At 41.3% G+C, this 22125-nt stretch overlaps 1 protein-coding gene across 2 annotated transcripts in view; it reads left to right on the top strand.

Annotated features, from left to right (window-relative positions):
* The first annotated feature begins 304 nt into the window (after positions 1-304).
* Positions 305-22125, top strand: part of LOC119657267 (protein wings apart-like) — a 42322-nt gene continuing 20501 nt past the window's right edge. Inside the window, exons 1-2 of one of the 2 annotated variants that reach the window (XM_038064100.1) lie at positions 305-700; positions 774-1001. The gene's annotated coding sequence lies outside the window, so the exon portion shown is untranslated. The remainder of the gene's footprint in view (positions 701-773; positions 1002-22125) is intronic. The other variant, XM_038064099.1, reaches the window with a different exon arrangement.

The following is a 22125-nucleotide window of genomic DNA, read 5'->3' as shown; positions in this document are numbered from 1 at the left end:
AATATTTGCTGAATTGATCTGCAGTTTTGGAAAATTACACAATTCAAAGTATGCTTACTTTAAAAGAAGGTGTACATCATAAAAATGTACAATAGTTAAAATTTGAAAATCAATGCTAACGAAGGTTATCAACATAATTCAAAGCGTCTATTTTTTTTTTTAAGGAATAGTGCATCTAGTGTTAAGTCAATATTTCAGATAAAATGCAATTTCCATAGTTGCTCCAACTGTACGAAAAATTTCCCATTCGTAAACTTCCTTCCATATGGCCAGCCTATGAGGTGAAATTACAAAAGTAAGATGGTGTCCCTAGCAGAGTAGTACATTTATGAATCCAGATGAAAACAATGGTGTTTTACCGCGGTCTTTCAAATTTTTCTGTGAAAAATAGTTGCTGTTGAAACTGTATCCTTCGTTTCGCGAAATTTTGTTACAAGAAAAGCCTATATCGCACGGAAATTGACAAATAAAAGGCTATGCGAATGAAATGTTTGTGTGGTGAGAGTTTACGAGCCAGTTTCTTATTAGATTCGTGCCAGCTGCGTTAAATGCGTTATTTGTGATTGGTTTTTTTTGCTATTGGTAACAAATTTCGGACGAGTGATTTGTACTTAGTGTTGAATTCCTTGGTTTAAATCGTATATTTTTCACAATGTTGACACTGGGGAGTTTTCAATAAACATTGAGGTTTTCCCGTGAGGTAATGTTTACATTTGACGTTTTGTTTTACATGCTTGTAAAAATATCGAAATTCCTTTGAATATCTAATGTAGAAAAGGGGCGAGTTTATAAAGAAAATATATGTAGTCAGAGCGCGGCTGATTTATTGGTTCATATGACTCCGCATGTAGCGTTTGTGCCGCGATGAAGGATGGTGAACTTGCAGCATAAACCCGACTAAAGGTCGGTATCAATATACACGAAATTATGTGAAATGGGTTATTAGCTCAGAACTATGAAAACTCTACATAGGACAAGGGAGCTATCGTTCATCGTAGCAGGTACGAAAACTATCAAACTGCTGAAATATTTCATTGATATGGTGATCACTGTCTGTGAATTATGGCGGGAACAACAGTTGTCAGGTGTGCGAATTTTTGTACGAGTTGGGCATTGAATCAACCGATATCCAGAAGAATTGTGTTGGAAGGGCGATCGTTCATTAATTCTCGAAACTGGAAAAGTGTAACTACTACCTTGGTTCTATCCGGAACAGGCACACATATTTTGATATTCACTTCAATTTTCCTTACTACAATACAAACATAAAGTATGCTATGAAAAACAGCGAAATTTTTTCCTTCATTAAAGGTGCGACCGTATTTACGCTACGCAACGGCGCCCCAAACTGGACTCCATACAGTGGACTCATTGGACTGCTGCGATTTTGTGGATTTGCATCCGAATGTTTAAATATCAAAATATGCGATTGTTTGCAGTTCGCTGTCGCGCTTGTGTAGAGTGTATTGGCATGCCGCGTCGCGGCAGTTAAGGGACGGCCTCACCTACGGTACCCGATGCGATACTACATTCATCACAACTGACGCGACGCGGGCTGCCCATATTTTACTAGCGCGGTAACCAACTGCATACTTTGACATTTTAACAGGAGGATGCGAACGAAAACTGACATTCGCGGCGGTCCATTGACTCAACTACATTGAAATGACATGCGACGCTGTAAAATATTCTCTGCCAGGCAACTCGGCCGCGTCGCGTCCGCTGGTTGAAATTCGCGCAAATATTGCTGCCTACAAAATCATATAGATATTTTAACAGGGCATCTTGAGGCCGCATCGCGTAGCGTAGATGCGGCCGTACCTTAAGTGGGAACCTTTAATATATATAGGTTTCTAGAGAAAGCATTTGACCATGTGCCACACGAACTCATCTAGTATGCTCTACGGCAACACTTAGTGCCAGAAGAGCTCGTGCGCTCGGTTCAATTGCTCTATCACGATCCGAAAAGTTAAGTTTGAAGTGTGGCGGGTGTATCAAAACCACTTCATGTCTCTGTTAGTGTTTATGAAGCAAGCGGCCTCCCACAACTCCCACAACTCTTTGTTCTTGTTATGGACACCGTCTCACGGAACACCCAACGTCCAGCGCCCTATACACTGCTTTATGCAAATGATGCTTTCCTAGCATCTAATAGCAAAGTTGATCTTGAGCAGCTTATCCAAAAATGGAATGATCGCCTCTTGCAACACGGCCCTAGATTGAATCTGAATGAATTTTTGACGACGGATCCCCATGAAACAGGCACAATCACTGTCCGCAGCAGTGACCTGCCCAGAACTGAGGGGTTTAAATAATTCGGGTCAATGCTACCAGCCAACGAGGAACTGCGTTATGAAATTGCTTCACGCATCAACCCAACATGCATAAAGTAGCGTTCTACAATTGGCGATCTTTGTGATCGACGTATCAACGAACGTCTCAAATCTAAAATCTATCGCAATGTCGTCCGTCCTGTCGCTTTTTATTGTTCTGAGTGTTGGTTGTTATCGACGTATCAACGGACGTCTCAAATCTAAAATCTATTGCAATGTCGTCCGTCCTGTCGCCCTCTATCGTTCTGAGTGTTGGCCAACTATAAAAGATAATGAACGGCGTCTTACGATAATGGAGACGAAGATGTTGTGTTGGACCAGTGGCGTGACATGTTTTGATCACATCCAAAATGTGGATATCCGCGATCGATATGGGATTGCACCTATCGTGGAAAAACTACGGGAGAGGCGCCTTCGATGGTGTGGTCATATAATTTGCGCTAACGAGAATTCACTTGCCAAGATTGGTCTGAACATCGACGGTGACGACGCTTGACGGTGATTTAAAAGCCTCGAGATTACATCCAGATCAGGCATTTGATAAAATAAAATGGCGAAACCGATCACGACGAGCCGACTCCGCCTGTGAACGGGACAAAGTCTGAAGAAACCCTTATGTGGGGCGTAGTGCATCGATTACAACTACTCGCCAACGCTGTCGGTTCCAGGCAATGTGCTTCACTTCTAAGTAGCTTGCACTCTTTCTTCATACTGCAGTAACTTTAGGGCGGCACACTGGTCGGTACGTTCCATTGACGTAATCCGGAATGGGGTTTTCGCTATTCTTAATAGAGACATATCCGCTGCCACTTTGGCTATCTTCTATGCCGTAAGAATTCTTCATTGTTATTGTAATGGAAGTTTACAGCTTTCCAGTAGCAATGGTGGCCACTTGTTCCGTGCTGCTTCCGAATCGCATTACATAAAAAACATTGGCATGGAGCAGCCACAATTTGATGTTGGTTTTGAAGTAATTATTTTTCCAAACTTCGGACAAAACCACAAGAGCGGATATTACGCTGTTATCAATTCGAAGGGCCATGAAACTCGGTACCGCCATTAGACAGAAACCCTGCTTCATAGATACGCAAACTGTTCGACTCTCCCCGAAATTCTGCCCCCCAAATAGGAAGGGTGTCAACGTACTCGAGATGTTTGCATGAAAAGGATGATAAAGTTCTTTGAATCACCTGCCAAAAAAAAAAAATCGGCAGTAGAATGCAACCTTGGCTGCCTCCGCTGAATATGAATACCACATTAAAGTGAGTAGTTTGACATGCTAAATATACATATATATTACGGGCTACCTACAAATGGGATAGATATATACTTACATAACAAACAAACAAAACCTTTCATATCTCAAGCGTCTATCTTCTGGTTTCCTGATTTGTTTCATTTACGAGCACTAGTCATCGCGTACGAGAGCTGAGCATTTCAGGCACTTGTTAGTTTATGCATCGATATTTAGATGAATACTACAGGACATACATTCTCTAGTACACATTATTCACATATATACTATAACAAGATTCTCATACAAAGTGTGTGTCTGGATAGCTCAATGGTTAGAATACAAGGCTGTCGTATGGAAGGTCGCGGTTTAAATCTCACTGGTGGCTATGGAATTTTTATCGTGATTTGACGTCGGAAACTAATCGACTCAGCTGAGAATAAGTACCTGAGTCAAATCAGGGTAATAATCTCGGGCGAGCGCAATGGTAACCGCATTGCCTCCTATAGGGTACTGTAATCCTGTAGTGTACCATTACGGTCTTGAGTGAAGGTCTCTAACACACTTCAGGGCCTTGATCCAATTGGATTGTTGTGCCAACGATTATTATCGTTATTATACAAATCGCAGTGAACGCTCTCTACGTTGAATTCCCATTTGTCAGGAAAAATTATTTGAGTTCATATACATTCGTTCGTATACATATACGTATATCGTCGGTCTAGTCTGCAAAACGGCTAACTCTGTTTCAACAAAATGTACAGGAGCGACAAAAAAAACATAATAATTTAAGTTAGAGTTATGTTTATAAGGAACCATCCTGCTAGGCTTTGTAGAGTATACTTCTGGACCTTTTCTAATAAGTTATTTATTTTAACATTAATAGACAAATTTAAATGGCTAATTGCATTCTGCCAATATCAATACGAATATACGGATTTAGCTTAATTTCTCCAACCATTCAAAAAATTCATTCAAGTAATTAAGTTAATATAATACATAATGGGTACATATTATGTATACCGTTAATTATGGGAAAGTATTTACAGATATCATAGAGTTTGCTTCCATTTGAGAATCTCCATCTTCTAAATTATAATATTTTGAGTCAAGGAAAGGAAGAGTTATATGAACACCCGTATTCTTTTCGAACGCTTAGTTGCATATTATCACTCCGCCCATCAAGTTGCGTCAGGCCGAGACCCAAGTGGCTTTCACAAGTTTTCAGCATGACAGAATTCCCATCGATCCCAGATTGTACAGTTGAAGAAATTGACATACGAGGATCTTTCTTCTAAGAATTTATATGAAAGATGGTTGGGTATATATAATACAGCCAAAACAGGAACGAACCCCTCAAAAGCTGTATTTGGATTTTGGCTCAAAAACGTTTGCACTCGGGCAAACGGGAGGTTGAAATTGTCATCCACTTAGCAATAATGATCAACGAAGGATTTTTCCCAATTTTGCCTGTTATGGACATGCTGGGGATTACTTTGGGAGACGAGAAACGCGTCGAACGATCCGAGCTCAAGGTCAGTGACGCTGCAAAAAAGGGCCCGGATTGAACAGAAAAAGGAAAATGCACATTTTCTTAATGGGAAAGGAGGAATCATTTCTTTTTCATTTGTTTAGTGAACATTTCGCTATGACTTCCCGAGCCAGTTTATGAAAATTTTGATGTGTTCCATCCTCTGAAGGGTTAAAAAGTTTAAAATACAACTTCTTTATAAAATGATGCAAATTTTTGCCACATTTCAAGAACAGCACATTTTAAACGACGGGTATTTTTCAAAACATACTTTTGGAAAATCAAAACGTACAAAATTAATAACAATTGTTTAAATATCTTCAGCGGTTAGTTGGCAATTAATTCCCAGGAATGGGCCCGAAATTTGCCCTTGACAGTAGAAGATCGCCTTAAGGGGTCATCCAGTGTGTCGGAACCGAGGAATCGATTTTTTTGGCATCAATTGTATAGCGTAGTACATATGGGCAAAGTGATTTTTTGATATCGGGATATTCGGAAATTACAGTGTTCATCATCATCATCAACGGCGCAACAACCGGTATCCGGTCTAGGCCTGCCTTAATAAGGAACTCCAGACATCCCGGTTTTGCGCCGAGGTCCACCAATTCGATATCCTTAAAAGCTGTCTGGCGTCCTGACCTACACCATCGCTTCATCTTAGGCAGGGTCTGCCTCGTTTTCTTTTTCTACCATAAATATTGCCCTTATAGACTTTCCGGGCTGCATCATCCTCATTCATACGGATTAAGTGACCCGCCCACCGTAACCTATTGAGCCGGATTTTATCCACAACCGGACGGTCATTGTATCGCTCATAGATGTCATTGTGTAGGCTACGGAATCGTCCATCCTCATGTAGGGGGCCAAAAATTCTTCGGAGGATTCTTCTCTCGAACGTGGCCAAGAGTTCGCAATTTTTCTTGCTAAGAACCCAAGTTTCCGAGGAATACATGAGGACTGGCAAGATCATAGTCTTGTACAGTAAGAGCTTTGACCCTATGGTGAGACGTTTCGAGCGGAACAGTTTTTGTAAGCTGAAATAGGCTCTGTTGGCTGACAACAACCGTGCGCGGATGTCATCATCAAATTACAGTGTTAAGCAAGTAAAATGTCACATGTCTGGTTTATGTCGATCGCCCTAATAAAGCGCGGATTCATCGAATGACGTTTGAATGACTTCGTTAAAATCATAAGAATTGAAGCCAAGGCTTTACATGTGTTTCTTCAAGATACCTAAGGTTAAGGCAGTAAAAATTTAGCTTTTAATATTTTTTAATAATCGTAGTTTGCGAACTGTGGTTAAGTCCGCACATTAAAATGCCGTTTACATTTTTCTTTAAGATGATCACAGCGCCCTCTAGCGTGGCAGCCGAAAACACCTTTTCTTGGAGATAGGTTTATAAGTTGTCTATATTTCAATAATGAACTATGCTATCGGGCTAGAAAAACTACTATGCATGCTCAAGGTATTAATAAATATATGGTGAAAAATTCATATTTGTACCTTTATCCAGTTTTTCACAAAAAAAATTCTAAAGAAGCGAAAAAACCGGCCTTCACACGGGACGACCCCCATTAAAGAATTGTAATGTATGAAAAAGTTATAAAATATGCTCCGGCTAAGAAGAATTTTCGGCTTAAAGGGATTCTAATTAAGGTTGAATTTTATATAGGAAATTTACAGGAATACCAATGAAAAGCATAACAGAATGGAACGTTGTTGGGTGGGTAGGATGGTGCCTCTCGCAGGTGTTGATTCGCCATCCCAAAATTTGATCGTAAATTGATGTTCCGCTTATTGTAGTTGATCGCTTCCTTATTTAACCACTTCGGCTATAATTCCAGCAGCTCCTGGCGATTTATCATTCTTAAGCAGATGAACTGCACTAATGTTTCTAAGGTTTTGTGTAAACGACATTAAAATCGATTCACTGTCTGTGCTACACTGATTCAAACAAAATTCGGCGGACCTATGGGAACTATAAAATCGCAAGCATATGGTGATTTACATAAATTTAAGTGCAGTTTCAAGGGGAGATGTAAATTTTTTTCACCTAACGTACCCGCGTGGTATAACAGATGAAAGACATCAATTAGTACTTTCACAAGCAAGGCACTTATATTACCAACTTTTTAAAATTAACTGGAAAATTCCCCGTAAGCTCATCGTAGCAGTACCAAATTTTGCAGCAGCATAAAGAATCGCGTATAATACTGCACTGTTCGTATGCCTGTCATACACACTTTTCTCAGAAACGGTTATTCCTGTTGATATGAAATTTGGGGGACCTTCGAAAGCATGCAGTAAGCAACGTCGTCCCCATACACGCAAGAAGGGTGTTCAATTCTTTTTTCACCGAATATAGTCAACTCAAATAGGTTAGCACTTTCGAAGCTGGTCTCAGTTTTGACAATTGATGCAAAACAGGGGGAAGCGGCGGTGGCAAATGATCTCAGAAGCTACCCAACCGAACAATCTGAAAAAAGCTGCCTCTGTATGGTGTCTAGGCTCCGAAATACTCTCCACACCGATGTCTGTTCAAATGAAGTTAATAATAGTATGTGATTATAATTTGACGGCGCGTTGATTGAGGCAGTAGAGGGTCAGTCTCCCAATATTATTTTATGTTGGCTAAAGTGGTTAGAGCACTGCGCTATCGTAGCGGAAGGTCCAAATCTCACTGCTTCACACAAAACCTTAAAAACGCTTTTGTTTTGCAAAATTCGACTTTACCCATCAAGTTAGTTGCCTTCCATAGTGATACAATCATTCTAGCCTTTTTTTTAATTTTCAATGCTTGTGTCTTTAACCTGAAAACAGGCGCGTGGCTATAACTTCACCATCGCAGCCGAATCTCTCTCCCTGGAAATCTGAAATCTGCGAAAAAGTAGAAATCAGATGAGACCAGATCTGGTGAATATAGGAGGTGGTGGAGGATTGTTCATTGACTTGTGAATCGATCCATTATCTTGGTGAAACAGCAGTGTTTTTCTTTTCTGCTTAATTGCGTCAACCACTCGGTCTAAAAATTCAATTTCTATTCGCTGTTGATAGCCATTCGGTAAAAAAGTTCAAAAGCAAAATTCCTTGGATGTCCCAGAACAGAGGCCATGACCTTGCCTGCTGATTGTTTCGTCTCCATTCGGCTATAAGTATAATGATTAATCCACGTTTCACCCATTGTTATGTACCCACGCAGAAAATCCTTTCTATGCCGCGTAAACAGCGCACTGAATCATCAATTCGCTATTGTTTAGCTCACCGGTGAGCAAACGCGGCACCCACTTGGAACGAAGATTTTTCATATCCAAATTGTCATGCATAATTTTGCACGCCGTGCCCTTTGATATCTGCAGGCTCTTATCTATGTCCTCCTGCCTCGCTCTACGATCGGACATGCAGATTGTTACGACTTTTTGAGTGTTTTTGGGTGCAGCCACCTTAATTGGGCGACCTATTCTTCCTGTGTCTTCGGTAGATGTTCAACCACATTTCAAGTTCGCTTACCATCGGCAAATGGTTGTTTTTGATGGGTGCTTTTCTTGCTAACACCTTTTCAACCATTTTCAGCTTGAATGTTATTTTCTCCCATTAAAAAACAGTGTTTAATTAACACGCGAAATTCATTTTTTTCCATTGTTTAAACAAACAAATCTATCGTCATTTTGCCTTCAATATCTCAATATCAATATCTCTACTAAACCGGATGTCATGAAGTCTTTACGTGTATCCTCTAGAAGTTGGTTCTACCGAGAAGCATGGTAGTATCGTAGCCGCGTCGCGATATGTGCGTTAGCCTCGGAACTTATAACCCATATGTTAACTACATTTCGCAATATCATTATTACGAAAAAAGTACTGAATTTTGGATATTTATGCACTAACAAAAAAAAATAATGAGATTATTGCATTGCAGTAAGTAGATTTATTCAACCTAATTTGAATTTTATTGACTGCATTCTAAATATTTAGTTATTTTTCCCGCATATTCATTATAAACGAGATTTTTCTTCGTTTTCGAATAAGTTGCTTGCTGCAAATGTGGCATGATGCTCCTGCACCCTTCTGCCAGTGTTGTTTCGCGACTGATTGGTAGCAGTAACATTTATTGTAATTGGTTTGTCCTCATAACTTTTGATCGCCAATTTCATTGGTTGATTTCGCTTAACCTGTTACTTTAATCATTGGCATTGCTTTCATAATGAAAGTCTTTGTTAGTTGTTTTTTTTTTTGAATCAGAAAGCGACCATCTGTAGGTTCGCCCTTGAGTAGTATACCTTACGACCATTTGGTCCATGCCATGATGCCACCTTTAGCTTTATTACAACAGTTAATAATTTGTGGCTGAATCATCCTCTACAAAATAAATAAATGTATGTATTATAAAAGTTCCACTTCAAATATTTTTTTTGTATGTGTTGCTTTAAAAATAAAGCCGTTTTCAATTGTTCTATTATTTTGCATATTGAATGCACAAATTAAATATATTTTCCAGACATTTTTTATTCACGGAAAATTAAAACCACATGCAATATATATAAAAAAAATGTTAAATAATATTCACAATACACAAATGCATGAAAATATCGATCAACATACGAAAATATCCAAGTTATTTTAGTAATAACTGCGCGGCGTTTACATCTTTCTTATTCGAGCAAATGACACGTACTAAACTAAACTGCCTCCCGAATATATACATCATCATACATTTTAAAATATTTCTCAGAAATTAAAGAATGTAGAAACCCTTCTTTTTGCTTATCTACTAAAGAAACCTGACAAGGTCCACCAATTCGATATCTCTAAAAGCTGTCTGGCGTCCTGGCAGGGTCTTCCCCGTCTTCTTTTTCTACCATAGATATTGCCCTTATAGACTTTCCGGGCGGCATCGTCCTCATCCATACGGATTAAGTGACCCGCCCACCGTAACCTATTGAGCCGAATTTTATCCACAACCGGACGGTCATTGTATCGCTCATATATTTCGTCATTGTGTAGGCTACGGAATCGTCCATCCTCATGTAGGGGGCCAAAAATTCTTCGGAGGATTCTTCTCTCGAACGCGGCCAAGAGTTCGCAATTTTTCTTGCTAAGAACCCAAGTTTCCGAGGAATACATGAGGACTAGTCTTGTACAGTAAGAGCTTTGACCCTATGGTGAGCCGTTTCGAGCGGAACAGTTTTTGTAAGCTGAGATAGGCTCTGTTGGCTGACAACAACCGTGCGCGGATTTCATCATCAAATTACAGTGTTAAGCAAGTAAAATGTCACATGTCTGGTTTATGTCGATCGCCCTAATAAAGCGCGGATTCATCGAATGACGTTTGAATGACTTCGTTAAAATCATAAGAATTGAAGCCAAGGCTTTACATTTGTTTCTTCAAGATATCTAAGGTTAAGGCAGCAAAAATTTAGCTTTTAATATTTTTTAATAATCGTAGTTTGCGAACTGTGGTTAAGTCCGCACATTAAAATGCCGTTTACATTTTTCTTTAAGATGATCACAGCGCCCTCTAGCGTGGCAGCCGAAAACACCTTTTCTTGGAGATAGGTTTATAAGTTGTCTATATTTCAATAATGAACTATGCTATGGGGCTAGAAAAACTACTATGCATGCTCAAGGTATTAATAAATATATGGTGAAAAATTCATATTTGTACCTTTATCCAGTTTTTCACAAAAATTCTAAAGAAGCGAAAAAACCGGTCTTCACACGGGATGACCGCCATTAAAGAATTGTAATGTATGAAAAAGTTACAAAATATACTTCGGTTTACCAGTGACTTTGATGTTCAGACCAATCTTGGCGAGTGATTTCTCGTTATCACGAATTACGTGACCATACCCTCGAAGGCCGGTCTCGAAATTTTTTCACGATCGATGCAACCCCATACCGATCGGGGATATCTTCATTTCAGATGGGATCAGAACTATAGAGCTGTCGCCCTCTACAGTTCTGATCACATCCGAAGTGAAGATATCCGCGATCGGTATGGGGTTGACAACATTACTTTAAGTTTTAGATTTGGCTTGATACGTCAACCATAAAGAACACCAGTTGTGTAACGCCACTTCATCCAGGTGGCACTAATGCGTAAAGCAATTTCGCAACGCAGTTCTCCATTGGCTGATAGCATTGACTCGAGATATTTAAATTGTTCAGTTCTGGACAAGTCATTGTCATTAACAGCGATTTTGCCTGTTTCATGGGGGTCGGTCGTCAAAAATTTATTTTTATTCAGTTTCAATTTGGGACCGTGTTGCATGAGGCGATCATTCCATTTTTGGACAAGTTGCTCGAGATCATTTTTGCTATTTGACGCTAGGAAAACATCATCTGCATTGAGCAGTATATAGGGCGCTGAACTTTGGGTGCCTCGTGTGACAGTGTTCATAACAAGAGCAAAGAGGAGTAGTGAGAGGGCGTAGCTCATATCAGATGAGTTCGTGTGGCACACGGTCAAACGCTTTCTCTAGATCCAGGAGGGCGATGTTTCTCACGGTGTTTCTGCATGAGTAACCGCGCAGCATGTATTGCGTCGGATACGGTGGTCAAGAATCTTCATGGTATGGGGAAGCAACCGGATCGGACGGTAATTTGAACATTCTGCTAGATTAGCTTTCTTTTTCCATATTAGAACTATGACACTTTCTTGCCAGTCAGATGGTGTTCTACCTACCTGAATAACCCGATTAAAGAATTCAGTGAGCCACAGTGATGGGTTCCAGCTCTTCCCGTTTTCCATAGCTCAGATGCGATATCGTCAGCTGTAGCTTTCCTCGATTTAATTCGTTTTATTGCTTCCTCGACTTCAGTTGCGCTGACATGATGGTCCTCATGGTTTACCGTGAGTACCTGCAGTGTAGGCATAATTTCAAGGTACCCTTCGGACACGGATTGATTTGGAAAACACAATCAGAGCCCCGCCATGACTGGCGCAGCATTACTGGTTTATACTGAGTGCAGGCTCAGCATTCATGCCAGTGGATGCATAGGCCTTGTACCTCTCCAGGAATTCTCCTGGAGCATATCCTGTTAGAGGGTAACCCCGGTTCCCATGGTACCAGATAACCTCCTGTGAGCCTTCGAGTCCTTCAGGTGAGTTCATTGCAGATTCGGGTCTGATCGCCCTCCTCGCGTACGAGTTGACTGGAATTAGCTCGGAGCGACTGACAGGTGAAATTGCTCCAAATGGCACCAATGCTTGTGGACGTGGAAAATGAACAAATTCTTCAGTTGAAATATGCTCGAAATACTCTCGCCATCTATCCGTCGCGGCACGATGGTCGGTAAACAAAGTATCGTTCTTGTCAACAGAAGTGTTCGGCAAGTCGATACAGATCTCTCTCGCCATCCCGAGTATCCAGTTTATCGTAAAGATCTTTGTAATGAATCGCTCGGGTGACAGCGACCGCTTTCTTAACTTCTCGGTTGGCATTCTTGTAAATTTGTCAATTGGCGAGCGTTTTATCGTCGGGAAACTAGTAGTGGTAGAAGCTTTTCCTTTTACGGACCTTCATTTCAACATCGTCATTCCAAAGCCAAGTAGCTCGGTTGATGAACCGCGTTAAATCACAAGAACGAAGTGGCCAGTTCAAAGGTCGAGTTCGTTCGTCAGATATCTGATTCATTAAGTTAATTATATTGCGCATATGATATCGTTCTGTTTAAACCACATGTCAGCAAAATTAATGCCACCTAATGGGAGGATAAAAAGTAAGGAAGCATGTCTCATTTGAACAGATATCGGAATGGGATGTATTTCGAGGTCTAAATGTTGTATAGGTGCACGATTTTTCATTTTTAAGGTTTTGTGTGAAACAAAACCTTATTAGAATCGAGTCGATGTCTGTCTGTCACATCCGATTTATTCGGAAAGGGCTAGACCGATTATCACGGAAATTGGTAAGAGCGTGTGATGTGTTGTTCTCTTTACATGCAGCAAGTGGCGCCAATTTCTGTTAAGTCGAGGGAGGGTTCCCCATACATGTGAATGGAGGGTGCAAAATTTTTTTTCATAAAATGTGGCCTTGGGGGGAGGGGGGGATTGACACATAGAGGAGTGAGGGCTCAAAATATGACCATGAAAAAGTATAACAGGCCTGGTTCTCAGAACTTATCCAACTGACAAATCTGAGAAAAATCACAGTAGTGCATCTCTACGAAATCTAGGCCTCAAAATACATCCAGTTCTGATATCTGCACAAATAAAGTCAATAACAGGATATTTCCACATTTTAGAAATTTACCCAGCAACATCCCTTATGTCCATCCCAGAAATACAAAATTTGGCATGGATGTAAAGGATAATATAATGTACAATTTGGTCAAGTTTGAACAAAATTGTAAGGGGTGAAACTTTACCATTTTTTGTGATTTTCGTGCATTCTACAACGTGGATGACGACATCATCACACGTCAATACCATAAGGAAGTGGGTTCATATATGTACGGATAGCTCAGTGGTTAGATCACAAAGCTATCGTACGGAAGGTCGCGGTTCAAATCTCAGTGGTGGCAGTGGGATTTGTATCGTGACTTGACGTCGGATACTAGTCGACTCAGCTGTGAATGAGTACCTGAATGAAATCAAGGTAATAATCTTGGGCGAGCGCAATGCTGACCACATTGCTTCCTACAGTATACTGTAGTGTACCGTTTCGGTCTTGAATGAAGTGCTCTAACACACTTCAAGGCCCTGATCCAATATGGATTGTTGTGCCGACGATTATTATTTCCGAGTTATCACAATCTCGGCAAATGCCGGATTTTACCTAATACTAGCACTAAGTGCCAAGCATTTAGGCTCGGACGATCCTACCTACTTAAAAACTAAAGGGGCGCTGGTGGTGTTGGCCGGTGGTAGGTCAGTGGGAGAATCCGTCGAGTACTCCCCGCAACATCGAGCACGTATGCAGAATGGTGTACTTCTGCATGGTTTGAACCAGACTGTGCGAAAGTCCCAGGACATCAAGGGAAGCCGTGAGGGATTTGGGTACAATACCTGTAGCTGACAATATTATGGGAACTACAACCACCCGCTCGAGACGCCGCTCAGAAGATTGAAAGATCGATCCTTCAAGTTAAGTGGAGTCAGTCCACAGTCTGCCTTACAGACAGCTGCATGCAAGGGGCTCGCCTGCTCTCTACTGTAAAAATAAGCGTGCAGCGAGTCGACTTGGCGTTGATGTTGTGTCGCCACGTCAACCACGCCCCTACCTCCGATGTCACGAGGCAGGTTCATCCGCTCCACGGCAGACTTTGGGTGATGCATTCGGAATTTGGACATAGTTGTCCGTATCCGCCGCTGGACGTTTTCCAGGTCGGTCTTCGTCCACGGCAATATTCCGAATGCATAAGCCAGTGAAGGGATAGCAAATACATTCAACGCGCTTATTTTATTCTTCCCCGAGAGATACGATTTCAGCACCAGCTTTACACGTCGCAGGAATTCTGACAGCAGAGCTTCCTTCAGATCACCAACTCGAGCATGGGTTCCTTGCAGAATTCCTAGGTACTTGTCTGTCTCGGTCATAGCTTCGATGTGGAGGTCACCAATGCTATGTACGGCATGCGGCTCGTGATGACCTCTGCGGATGGCTTGGATTCGACACTTGTCTAATCCAAACTCCATCCGAATATCACGGCTGAACATGCCTATTATTCGCAACAGACTTGATGTCATCTAAGTACATCAAGTGTGTCAGTTCGCACTTAGCACGTAGGCCATACTTTATTGCAAAACCATGCCCTCTAGCATCATTCAGTATCGATGAAAGGGGGTTCAGTGCCATACAAAACCAAAGGGGACTCAACGAATCCCTCCCCCCCCGTGTCCCTCCGTACACGGATGGGCTCTGAGGTATTAGCACCCTCAGATGTACGCACCGATAAGGTGGTATGCCACCCTTCCATGACTGTCGCCAAAAACTTTATTAGTTTCGGATCAATGCGATACAGATGTAGGATGTCGATTAGCCAGGTATGCGGAACGCTATCGAAAACCTTGGCATAATCGATATAGCAACTGAAGAGGTTTCTTTGGCCTCTAGTTGCTTGTCCTACAACTACCGAGTCGATAATGAGTTGCTCTTTGCAACCCCTTGACCCAACTCGGCAGCCCTTCTGCTCCTCGGACAGAATGTTGTTGGTCTCAAGGTGCGCATTGATCCTTCCACTAATAATGGGCGTCATGAATTTGTAGAGGGTTGGCAAGCAAGTGATCGGTCTTGTGTCTGCGGGGTCCTGCACCGTGTCCTTAGGGATAAGGTAGGTAATCCCCGCAGTGAGGAAAGGTGGAAATTCCTCCGGCGCCGACTCATGACCTCATTTATACTGCGTGCCAGTCGACTGCACTGCCAGTGCTGATTTGAATCAGTCTAGCAATGTCCTGCCTTAGTGAGTTCCGCCGACGTTCCAGACGAATTTTCCATGGTGGATCTCTTTTGTCACTCAAACCAATAACATGAAAGCGAATCTTCTGATCGTGCACCACAATACACAAGTGATTGTAGTTGCAGCAGCGACAGATCAGTACACAGTCGAGATGCAATCTCATCATTGATTTGAGATAGAATTCCCCGAGTTGCTGGAGATGCGTAGAGCCTGGGAATACCTGGTCCATATCCAAGAATTCTATACACGCTCTTTGGAATTCGTCCCGAACCTCAACGGAAACCTCAGCTGGACGGTGGAGAAGAGTGCTTCGGCGAGTACTGAAACTGTTACCTACAGTGCGGCGTGGTGTTGTTGATGCCGCTGCCTTTGCCCCCATCGACTCTCGCTCACCAGTTTCCCCGATGACTTCAAGTCGAACACGCTCCCTGATGGTGGCCGGGATTGTGTCGCTGCGAGTAATAAAGCGGTACTAGTCTGCATAGTCACGTGCGCGAATTGCTGGAAACGCTCGACGAATCTCTGGTGCAATAAGGGGCTGTAAGATGTACCCGCCTCCGCCATTATTTCGTAGTAGGAGCGGATGATGAAGAGGTTCATTTCTTCAGTGCATTTCATCCGCTTCCTACGCGAACCTGCTGAAGTGATCGCCACAGATTGTGGCGAAACAGCTGCAGCAGGCGGAGCTGTGCTCCTGGTCGTCGTGGCGCCTAGACGCCGAACCGTCCCAAGACTAGCGGTTCCGACGCCGTGCTGTCCATTACGAGAGCCCGACCCAGTCACCAAGTCAGACGACTCCCACCGGTTATCCGTACCGGACCTTCAATGTCTCCTTCTTCTCATTTTTGGTGGTGCATTTTATCCCTAGCTGCCAGGTGTTGAGATAGCTTCCTTAGTGAGTAATTTGCAAGACTGCAAAGTTCCTGCACTTTCCTCACCTAACCCCTGAGACGCTGCGGTAGCGTACAGCCATTCAGACTGAAGCTATCCATCCCTCCTCCTTTCACAACCGGGCTTTGGACCGGCTTCGGCGGAGTTATTATTATTATTATTATATATGTACATATGTATACTTTTGCGTACGAAGTAAATCGGAAATATGGGTACGGGTGTATGGGTGTATTGGGTGAGGATAATATCTATGGCTGTAATATGAACGTATTTCTTGTAATTTGGAAAAGTATGAAGGAATATGTTGGATTTGTAGCTATATACGGATAGAAAAAAGTGCGTTCAATTTTCTTACATAAGATGAACACAAAACCTTAATACCCGAAGCGCGAGCTTCCGGTATTACGACTTATTTACAGGTTCTGAGAAAGAGATGTATTAAATTTTTCGGGGCAGACATTTTGAGCCCTCACTGCACTACCTTTCATTTAATATCAGAAAAAAGATCAGTTTCGGGAAGTGTTAAACAAGCCCTTTCATTTGACACTTCATAATTCATATTCTGCGAAGAAAAAGTATACACCTTCCTTCCCCTTAAGGGGGTCATCCCGTGTGAAGGACGTTTTTTTTTTGCCTTTTTTCGAAAAATTATTTTGGAGGACTGGATGAAGATACAAACATGATTTTTTCACCATATGTTGATTGATATCTCTAGTATATGTGATAAATTATATCGTAGCTAGTTCTCGGGATACGTGTCAATTTATGCACCCATCTCCAAAAAAAGGTGTTTTTCTGCTGCCAACCTGGAGGGCGCTGTGTTCATCTGAGGGAAAAAAAACTAAACGGCATTTTAATATGGACAATATTCCACGGCCCGCAAACTAGGATAATTAGAAAATATTAAAAGGTAAACTTTTGGTGGGCTTTTAAACTTAATTTTTTGGATTTTGGTGTTTTACGGTTTTTTTTTATGAATAAAAAAAAACGACCAATCCGATTGCAATTATCCTAGTTTGCGGACCGTAGAAATATGCACTAAAGAAATGGTGAACATTTGAAAGAATTTGGTTGGATAGATTTTGAGCTATGGTGGCAGCCGATTTTCCAGATGCAGTTTCGAGAAAAACGCATTTGAAAATTTAAATGTGATTATCAACAGTAAAATTTTAACTCACCATTAATCTGCTATACCTGATCCATAGAAAGCACCCTCCGTTTTCGTCAAAAAAGTCTTGTAATTCGATTGTTGCTCTCTGGTTTCAATTCTGGCTCTTTTAGAGAGGGCAGTCGATCGTCGTTCGGACCGCCAAATTCGCGCTTTATTACGGCGGGCGACATAAACCTGACATATGTGACCAACTTGACATCCCATTGTCACTACGATTTTGAGAATGCCATTGAATCCTTCATTGAAAATAATTGCAGCCAGAAAAGTGGCTATTTCTACGACCTTGGCCCCAAAATGCAGGTGTTTAGGAGCGAAAGTCTAGATCAATGCATTTAACGACTCATTGTTATTCTGGGTCTCTGCTCCTAAACATCTGTTGAAGAGATCATCTCGTGACAAATCTTCGGAGATTGGTTTGAGGACTGTTTGAACTTCTTCAGTCAAAGGTGCCTTCTCGTGGTGGAAACTATCCAGTTCTCCTTTAGTTTCCGCTTTGCGCCATTTGCACCAACTGTCCTCGCCTGCTGGACAATTTTGATGCTGAGGATTTTCGTCTATAGAACATTTATGGAAGAAAGTTGCCCAAATTTCTTGCTTCATTCCTTCTATCGAATTTGCGTGTCGACGAATAGCTAGTCCAAAAAATGTAGTGAGGTCGTTAATAACCTTATCAGTAAGTTTTCCAGCCCCTTTTCCACCAATGCCTTTGTGATTCTTCTTTGCATTTCTAAGGCGCGTTCCCATTCTCTTCTCGACATGTCCTTTCCTCCTTCCTTCCTTTTTTACTGCTACGTATATTTTATTATTTGCAGAAATACCGGAGAAAACTCCAGCAAAATCCAATATACAATATACAAAACTTATTGCAATTGGAACATCCATGTTCATGCTTGCTAAAAGTTTCTTTGCTGATGTTGATGCGAAGTCCTTTTTCTTCTCTGATAAGTATCGATTCCCATGAAATACTCATTTTTTAGTGCGAGCATGACGTTGAACGTTAAAGCGATCTCCCTTCGCTCACTCACTGAACACGCAAGCAGCACAATATTTACAACAAAATATAACTGAGTATAGCTTGAAAGCCTTTCAGTGCTCACTCTAGACTGGATTATCCTTTTTATTCCAAACAGTAAATAAGTTTAAACAATTGATTCGTTTTCCATCTTTTTATATTTATACCTGTGTTCGAATTTATAAGGCTCAGGTAAAAAACTAACAGGTAAAAAAAATTCCATGCTCTTTCTCATCGAGTACTCTAGCCGCAGCTACAAACTCCTTACCTGTTTAACACTGTAATTTCTGAACGACTCGGAATATCGGAAAATCCCTTTGCCCACATATTCTCCACTATATATAGATACAATTCATGCAAAAAAAAATCGATTTCTCCAACCCGACACACGGGATGACCCCCTTAAGCTCAACAAAAAATGACGCAACTTGCTCTATGTAAAGGTATTCACAGACCCCATATTCTCATCAAATAGGTTCAGCAATTTCTGAATAAATCGGGTGTGACAGACAGACATTGAATTGATTCAAAAAAGGTTTTGCTTCACACTCTACTCTGATTTTTTTTCGATTTTTTGTGTTGGGTAGTTTCGGAAAATGAGTCCTGTCTCACTTTATGTGTGCACATTTTCAACCCTTATTCATTTTACAATCTAAGTTAAAACTAATAAAAGTTTCGAAAAGTACTAATCCAGACTTTTTATTTGATACGCCACATTCGTGAAAAGAAAAGAGTCGGAAAGGATCTTGTAAGTCCATCACCAAGAGTTCATTCATATCATTGAAAACTCTCATCTCTCCAGCAATAAGCTAATCATTAAAATCCTCGAGGTATTGAAGCAAAAACTTACGGTATACTCCAATCGAATTCGCAGATATCAAAAGAGACTTCAGGCAGATAGTACTTTATTTTTTTAAGACTAAAGAGAATTTTACAAAAATCTCAGGTCGGGAACTTCTTAGGCGTTCATCACCTTCACTTGTGAAAAGCCGACACCAACGGACGCAGGATATCGAACGCTTCTGTTGCGATAATGACAAGACCGGTCCTTTGCTTACCGCCCGACGAGCCGCGACAGATAGATGGCGAGAATATTTCGAGCATAATTTACCGGAAGAATTTGTTCATTCTCAACTTCCACAAGCATTGGCGGCATTTGGAACAATTCCATATGTCAGCGCGACTGCAATAAAACGAATGAAATAGGGGAGAGCAATAAACCTGACGACATCGCATCTGGGCTATGGAAAGCGAAGAACTGGGATCAAACAGTGTGGCTCAGTGAATTCATCAATCGCCCCATACCATGAAGATCTTTGAATTCATCCTTAACAACCCTATTCGCGACATCGTTCCAATAATCGTGAATCACGCGGATTTATCAAGAACTGCGGGACTATTGACGGTTACCCAACAAGAAACATCGTGAAAAGCATCACCCTCTTTACATTGCATTTCTGGATCTGGAGAAAGCGTTTGATAGTGTGCCATACGAACTCATCTGATATGTTTTACGACAACACCTAGTGCCAGAAGAACTCGTGCACTGGGTTAAGGATCCAAAAAGGAAAGTTCGAAGTGTGGCGGGTATATCGAAACCGCATCGTGTCTCTGCCAGTGTTCATGAAGGCAGCGCCCCCTTTCTTGCTATGCACACTATCACATGGGACATCTAACGTCCAGTGCCCTGTACACTGCTTTATGCACATGTTTTCCTAGCGTCTCCATAGCAAAGATGATCTTGAGCAACTTGTCCAAAACTGGAATGAACGCTTCATGCAATACGGTCTCAGATTGAATCTGAAGAAAAATGAATTTTTGACGACCGATCCTCATGAAACAGGCACTATCATTGTTAATGGCAGTACCTACCCAAAACTGATTGAATTAAATATCTCGGATGAATGATATCAGTCCATGGAGAACAACGTTATGAAATTGAATTCGAAGAATATTGTGGAAACTTTTCATAAAGAAATATTAGAAAATAAGACAATGATAACAAATATTTGGAAGGGTCTCGGAAAAAAGTAGAAGAATCTGAAAAAATCGAAGTTCTTTCATTAGATGGTCGCTTTCTCTAGGTAACGCTGGGAGGGTTCTTCGAAATTTCAATTCTCCCCTTTTGGAAACACTTTGTAGTGAAAGAAGCGGAAAAACACGGCTAATTTGTTATTGCAAAATACAAATTATTAAATATTCGAAAAAAAAAGTCATTTTACATTTCATATTTTTATCAGACTTTCGATTAATCATAAATCCTGCACTACTCTTCTATAAAAAATATTTGATTTCTTCAAATTGTCGCTTCAATATGCCCTGTATAGGGCAGCACAAAAAAATCGCTCGACGTTTGATGAATCCTGGAGGCACAGAACTGGAGGAGGGTGTCTGATCAAACATCCTTCTTAGATCACAGTTGGATATCAGTCTAGATGTCGCTGCAGAGGTTTCCAATCTTTTTAGAGGCCCCGGGAGGGTCGACCGGAGGAAAACTGCCAAGAGGCGGCTCTGTCAGAACATTGAAAAACCATCGAATTTGCGAGACTAAGTAAGATTCTATACTTGTTACGATGCAACTCTCACTGCGGTTAGACCGATTCGCTGTCCTGTAAGTTCTTCGGACACAGCCATCAGTGGAACATCAGTGCATACAATACAGACTCTTTTCTTAAAGCAATGTGCTTCAAAGTATTGCTCACTGAAGCTGGTAGTTTTCAGTGTATTTGTGTTATATTTTTAACAACCGGTTAAAAGAAATGTCGGTAAAAAGTATCGTTGATAAGAACACGCTTTAAACACACAATAAGCTAAATTTAAAAAAAAAATAATAATGGCTTTTGGCCCTAAATACCGTTAAAGTCCTTCTCACTTGGGGTCCTCTCAGACCTGGGTGACGGACGATAAACGCAAAACAGACGCTGTGTCTAAACTTGTAACACGTGTTCGCCTGTCCATGCAGGTTCCGACATAATCGTGCTTGCAACTGTCCGTCATAAAACGTATTGAAACATACTAGGGTTATCTAACCTACAACGAGTCTAGCAACACAGGAACAAGGAGCATAGGAGCACATCCTTTTTTTTAAAGAGTCGAAAGGCTCCTGAACGGAATATTGTGGTGAAACCCTGAAGTTGTTTTTCAGATGCTCTTCCCCATCAGCCAGTTGCGTTGTGGATCAGAGCTTTGCTTGGTGAGTATCCACCTAAGGACCATTATGAAGAGAACGGCTTTCTCCAATTCTCTGCATGCCTACCTCAATTGCAAATCGACAGAAACTGCTCTCCATGGGGTAATTAGCACGGTTCTCACAATTTTTCCACGATCGGTGAAACCCCATACCGATCTTAAATATACCTATTTCGGATGTGATCAAGGTGTGTTACGCCACTAACAATTCAGTCTCATTTTGAAGGTAGCTGCTGACGACTTGGTGATATTGTTGTTAGGGATGTTTCCCGCCTTTATGAGTGCAATCATGGAAATAGAAGAACACGATATTTACTTTAAACATGGAAAGAAAAAAGAAGAGAGAAGAGAAAGTCAGCTGTCCA

Source organism: Hermetia illucens, chromosome 5, assembly GCF_905115235.1.
Source record: "Hermetia illucens chromosome 5, iHerIll2.2.curated.20191125, whole genome shotgun sequence".
NCBI lineage: Eukaryota > Metazoa > Arthropoda > Insecta > Diptera > Stratiomyidae > Hermetia > Hermetia illucens.
The sequence above is the reverse complement of the archived record's forward strand: the minus strand, read 5'-3'. Positions and strand labels throughout refer to the sequence as shown.